Raw genomic sequence first — 7,091 nt, forward strand, 5'->3', positions numbered from 1 at the left:
GTGCTTTTACTTTGGGGAGGCACAAACACACTCCTGGGTTTACTCACACTGTATGGTGCAGCCTCTTCTTTCAGGGTAATTTTGATTGGCTTTATCTTTAGTTTACCAATGTCTGCTGGATGATGATCTTCCAGCGGCTGTGAAGTCTTGATCTCTTCCACTCGTTTAACTAAGCCCATAGCAGTAGCTACATTGCAACTCAGTAGGTGGCTGCTAGGAGATCCCTTTATCACACACACTTTTAATCTGAAACACTTTCCTTTCCTTGCAGTAGCTGATGTAAAGTGGCCCCTACAATTCAGTTTACCACCTGGGCTGTCTAGTTTAATAACTTGTTTTCTCAGCCATGGCTTATTTTGTAGCTGATTAAACGTCTCTAGTGATATGACACTTGTATCTGCACCAGTATCAATTTTGAAGTCTATTTCAATACCTTGGATGGGCAGCTTCACTCTCCATGCATCATTAGACTCATCCACATCTATGACTTCTCCTAGAAAGTGTACTTGGCTTCCATCTTCATGATCCAGGGGTGCAATAATGTCGTTGACCACAAAGGAGCGACAAAAACCACTGCAAAATGTCACAGCTTCCCGCCTTTGTGGCGACACAGAGCCAGGGATTAAGGTCAGCTAACGGTGTTTGATTCAATGGATAAGGAAAGGAAAGAATGTCAGAATGAATCCATCACTAAATCAGGCTCGGGTTTAAAGCACTGATGACAACAGTTGCTCCAAAATACAAAATCCCAAGAAAACAACAGTATTTGTTGTTATTTTTGTACACTAGACACAAAATGCACAATAAACTAATGAATTTGACTGATAGCATTATTATTATTATTATTATTATTGTTATTATTATTATTATTATTATTGTTATTGTTATTATTATTATTATTATTATTGTTATTGTTATTATTATTGTTATTATTATTGTTATTATTATTATTATTATTGTTATTATTGTTATTATTATTGTTATTATTGTTATTATTATTATTGTTATTATTATTATTATTGTTATTATTATTGTTATTATTATTGTTATTATTGTTATTATTATTATTGTTATTATTATTGTTATTGTTATTATTATTGTTATTATTATTATTGTTATTATTATTATTATTATTATTGTTATTGTTATTATTATTATTATTGTTATTATTATTATTGTTGTTATTATTATTGTTATTATTATTATTGTTATTATTATTATTGTTATTATTGTTATTATTATTGTTATTGTTATTATTATTATTGTTATTATTATTATTATTATTGTTATTATTGTTATTATTATTGTTATTGTTATTATTATTATTGTTATTTTGTTCAGATTTTCTATAGATATCGCGATAATATCGTTATCATGAATTATTTTGGACACGATAACCGTGGAGTGAAAATCTGATATCGTGACAGCCCTAGCCGACACACAAGTTGATATTGTTGGAACAGTGATGACTAACCAAGACCAGCAGCCTGGTGGTTATCGGGGCTCCGCACCCAAACACACCTTTGCAAATATATCGGTGGTTGGGAAAAACATATGGCCGACCTTTTAGCTGTCATTACGCCGTTACCTTGGCGACAGAAACACGAACAAGAAACACGATTTTTATGTTACTGCTGTAACTCCAATTGTCCGATCAGCCCGAAACTTCCCACGTTTGCTAACGGCCGAGTCCGGAAAACATCTGCGTGACGTTGTGGGATATTATTTTATTTGTATTGCTTTCTCATAAAGACATGTTTTATGTAAAATGCTACCAAAGAGGGTTTTGAACTATGAAGAGAAATTAGCTTCATGACAGAGTTTATGGTGAGCTAAACATAAGAAAGTAAATGCATTCTGTGCTCCAACCAGAAACCTACAGCACACACATTCAGAAATACTCTTATAACTTGTCATAAGGGGACTACCCCCTTTCCTCCAAAGCAGGGCCGGTTCTTCCTACAGGCCATCAAGGCGACCGCCTAGGGCGCCAAATTGGCGGGGGTTGCCCCCTAGTGGCGCCCTTAAGCACACATCTTTGTTTTAACAACATCGATTAACGAATTTTTTTTTTTTTTAAAGCATGGGATATAATACCCTCATTGAATTAAATGAACATGCCCCAACCCATATTTCGAATGAAAATGTAATATTATATTATATAAAATATACGTGCATGGGGGGGACGGGGCGCAAAATCTCAATATCGCCTAGGGCAGCCAATGGGCTAGAACCGGCCCTGCTCCAAAGAGTATAAATATTGTGTGATGTCATATGTCGAGGCTCTGGGTGGAGATGAAACCCAGGGACCTTAATATTGAGTATGTGTATCCCTATCACAACTTGAAATAAATCAGCTTTATTATAACCTCACTACTTCGTTTGGACTCCTTGCCTCCTAGAGAAATTCTAGAACACAACAAACCACACCCATGACTGAACACAGTATTGGGTGTGTCATTCTATTCTGAGACGGAGAGAATGACTGTATTTGCCACACTGCGGAAATACATCTTTCACTGGTTCCTCAACCTGGCAGTGTTCATTTAATCTTGATACATGTTTTCCTTCTAAATGTAATGTTTTGTTCAGTCTAGTATGTCCTAATCTTAGCATTGTTAAAACAATATCGGCATTGGTGCTTCTTTTACCTGTTCTGATATTTGGCTGCAGTTAATACAGGTATCGAGTTCAAAGTTGGTTATTTACTCATTATCAAGAGACTGCTTGTCTGAAAAACCAGTGCGACTGCAAGTGGGATGATCCTACAGACGAAGAAAGAAAAACCACAATGGTCACTGAAATAACTTGAAACTGACAAAAGTAATAATAAATAGAAATGCTTTGAAAAATAACGAATGAAAATCAGACATTGCTTTTGAATTGTGGTTCAACAGAATCATTTTGAAAAACAAAATAATGAAACTGGCCTGGACAAAAATGATGGTACCCTTAAGATAATATTTTGTTGCACAACCTTTTGTAACTCTCAATGAGACTTCTGCACCTGTCGACAGGTATTTTGGCCCACTCCTCGTAAACAAACTGCTCCAGCTCATTAAATCATTTTTAAAGAATAATTCTATAGATTTATTCAAACTCAAATTTCTGCTTAATAAGTACTACTTTGGCCTTTTTCAGTTTTGAAAGCATGATTTAAAAAATGTATTATTTGTCAATGTCCCGAAAAGTTTAAAGTAGCATAAACATTGAAAGAGTAAAAGCAAATGGAAGGACCTAAAAATAATACACATTGAAATTAGGTTAAAGGCAACATTTAGTTTACTGTTGCCTAATAAACGGAACCCCAAATACTTCATTAGAGAGTAAACTCCTTACCTTATCGTCGTTCAATTGGGAGATTATGGTAAGAAAGCTTTAGTGTGATACACTTTAGTGTGGGTTGATCAATGGGACGGACTGAAAAACGACTCCTGGAGTTTTTGATCATGCCCATAAAAAGGGCACGTGCACCTGTCTGCACGTGCACTATTATGTAACTACACTCTTAGTTTCCACTCTAAATTTCATCAGGAATTCAGTAAACCAGTCTGAATTGGTTTATGACATTATGTGCGTGATTCTTACAGCATTTGCTGCTTAAATCTGCTTTATAGTAATAATAAACTGTTAACTTAATGAAACCCGTGCGGCATGTAAAGGCTGAAAGAATGAATCACTTTCGCTTTTTTCCCTTGTGCATCTCGATGTGTGGAACAGCACTAACATTGCAGTATTAGGGTCTAATGTGTAACACTGCAGGGTCATGGCTTTTTCTCAAGCCTCCAGGAACAGCTTACTGGACTAAGGAGAATTGTAGGATACTATGGGACCTTCACACACTTTTTACCCTATACATCCTTTAGAAGAGCAATGGCTGTAAAAAGTACCCAAAACTATAGCGATCACCTCAGCTCAAGCAAAACACAATGCCTTTGCTGCACTGTAAGGTTTCTTCGATAACGGAGTGTAAGTGATGCCATCCTATTCCTTGTGTGTCCTGTCGCAGACCGTGAGCCCAGCAGCAGCAGCTACAATGCTTCTTCAGGAACCTTCTACAGCTGTGTCAGTCAGATCACCATCGGTAAGTGCACATTTTCAGACATATTTTTAAGGAAGAAATAAATAAAGATAAAAGCTACAGAAGAAGATCTCTAAATAGTTAACACGCCCTGCCATTTGTTTAAGAGGAACATATTATTCATCACCATGTTAATCCTGTAACTGCTTTTACTCTATTATCCACCCTGCTTCAAAGTAAACTAACATGCAGGGTGAAATAAAAACAAGACACTACTGGGGTACAAACTGCCAATCTGCACCATGCTGAAACTTCCACAGTATTGACTAATACACATCCATCAACACTAGAGGTTCATTTATCTCATTTTTTTCTCAAACAGGATACTTTTCCAGGAGGATTGAAAGTTTGGAAATTAGTTGCCGTGTTTCTAAGAGTGTCTTTCATTGCTGAAATGTTTAGTTTAATTATTGCCAAAAGAGCCTTATCACTGCTTGTTCAGTTTAAAGAGGTCAGTGCTTGTTGGATTTTAAAACAGGGTCCTAAACGCTTCAACTGCTTCCAACTTTTAATTTGGGGACTTTGTCTGATAATAAATCCTATTCAATGGGACGGACTGAAAAACGACTCCTGGAGTTTTTGATCATGCCCATAAAAAGGGCACGTGCACCTGTCTGCACGTGCACTATTATGTAACTACACTCTTAGTTTCCACTCTAAATTTCATCAGGAATTCAGTAAACCAGTCTGAATTGGTTTATGACATTATGTGCGTGATTCTTACAGCATTTGCTGCTTAAATCTGCTTTATAGTAATAATAAACTGTTAACTTAATGAAACCCGTGCAGCATGTAAAGGCTGAAAGAATGAATCACATCTAGACTCTGAGAAGTTCTGCACAAGTGCGTGCACAGTGTAGTTCCGGATACGCAAAGTCGGGCATTGTTGACCTTCAATCCAATCAAATGAAATGGAAACTCAGGTGTTGTTGCTGTCAGATAAACTTGTTGCTTACAAAACAAACAAGAATTATTCCATTTAAAATAATCGTTATAGTGTTACAAATATTTACCTAAAATGTTACATTGAAAATACATATAAGAAAAGAAACCAAAACGAAGGTGGGATGAGGCTAGTTAATGGGGTGGAAGGCTACTTTACGTACAAAGTGCACTACCAAATAATCACCAGGTGCAGTAAACCACAAAGCAAACAAGTCCCTTGTGCTGCCCGGTGCACCCCCCAATTGAAAGGCACTCAGATTTACAATATAAAAACTGTGACCATTAGTTACTTTAAAAAAAATGTGGCAACAAAGTGACAAGTAATATAATGAAACAGATTTGAATTACAGGAATTTAATTAAAAAGTACTGAATAAATTGAGTTTTTATTAAACAAGTATTTAAACAAAGTAAAATGTACTAAATATCTGGAGGAATTGAATTTATATTTATTAATTATCAAGAAGATATCGATTTTAATTTATGAACTATCTGGGAAACAACTTACATTTACTGTACATCGGTGTGGAATTAATTGATATCAACTTAACATCTGCATGAAATTGACTTGCATTTACTGACTGGGTGAAAATGATTTGGCTTCACTAAATAAAATACGTAATAACTCATGTTTCTTAAGTCAACACACTTCTAGTCTTATGTTTATGTAGCTAAATGTATTGTTTAAACAGGTGATTATTGGTATCACAGGACTTCAGTTCTAATTAATGAATTAATGAACAAATGAGGAAATAACACACACCTGGCCATGCAACAGCTGAGCAGCCAATCGTCCAATTACTTTTGTTCCCTTAAAAAGGGGATACCACTTATAAAATGTTTTGTAATTCCTACACCATTCACCTGATCTGGATGTAAATATCCTCAATGAAGCTGAAAGTCTGCATTCAAAGTTCATGTTTATTGTTTAATTTAAAATCCATTGTTGTGGGGTACAGAGTCAAAATGTTGAAAATTGTGTCAATGTCCAAATATTTATGAACCTGGCTGTATATCTATCTATCTATCCATCTATCCATCCATCCATAGTGCTTTGTTTGTGGGGAAACACATATATCCAACTCGCAAAAAAATTAAGAAACCACTGCAACATTATCAGTTTCTTTGGTTTTATTATTTATAGATATGTGTTTGAGTTCAATCAGGTGTGTGTGTGTGTGTGTGTGTGTGTGTGTGTTGTGTATCACTGGTATGAACACACGCCCTTGCACATTTACTGTACATTACATACAGGATGTCCGGGTCCTCCGTGTGTGTGTGTGTTCCCCTGCTGTTCCCCTGCTGTTCCTGCACAAGGTTCAAATTCAATCAGCGACACCTGTCTGTTCTCACATTCCCGCACATTTTACCCTCTGTCTTGTGGGAACCAATGTTTAGTTTCTCATATTCGATCCCAGTCTCCAATTGGAGGACAGGACACAATAAATATAGCATTGCCAGTGTGGTTCCTTATCACAACTGACCAAGATGGCCAAAAGATTCAATGCAGAGAGGACCTTGCAATTGATTTTGGAAGACATAGAAGATGTTGATGATGATGTAGAGGAAGAGGTTATTTGAGCATCATAGTACTGAAAAGGTTGAGTCCGACTTTGAAGAAGAGGAAGAGATTTAGCTAAATCAGCTTTTCTGTCAGAAAATTATCTTACAGTTGAGCCAACAAACATACTTAATCTGTAGTTTGGGATATTTTGAGCAACTGTTAAGGCTATCTTCTCCCATGTGCTTGCCTTACAGAAAAATATAAGCACCATTCTTTAAAAAACGCAGCATAAAAACAAATGACAATATTGATGGATTTACACCTTTTACTGTGCATACCTATTTTGTCTTCACAGGAGAAGTTCAAACTCTATGCTAACCCGAACCATCATGTCCCTGTGGTCACAAATACATTAGGTTGTATCAAAAGCTCTCACTTTTGACTACTGCCTGGCTGGCACATGGGTTGTCCTATACTGTTGTCTCCAGGGTGTTTGATGTGCCAAAGACAACAGTTTTTGATATTGTTCACAGAATGTGTGACACTATCCTTTGTCTTTTAC

Source organism: Eleginops maclovinus, chromosome 17 (assembly GCF_036324505.1).
Source record: "Eleginops maclovinus isolate JMC-PN-2008 ecotype Puerto Natales chromosome 17, JC_Emac_rtc_rv5, whole genome shotgun sequence".
In the NCBI taxonomy this organism is placed as follows: Eukaryota; Metazoa; Chordata; class Actinopteri; order Perciformes; family Eleginopidae; genus Eleginops; species Eleginops maclovinus.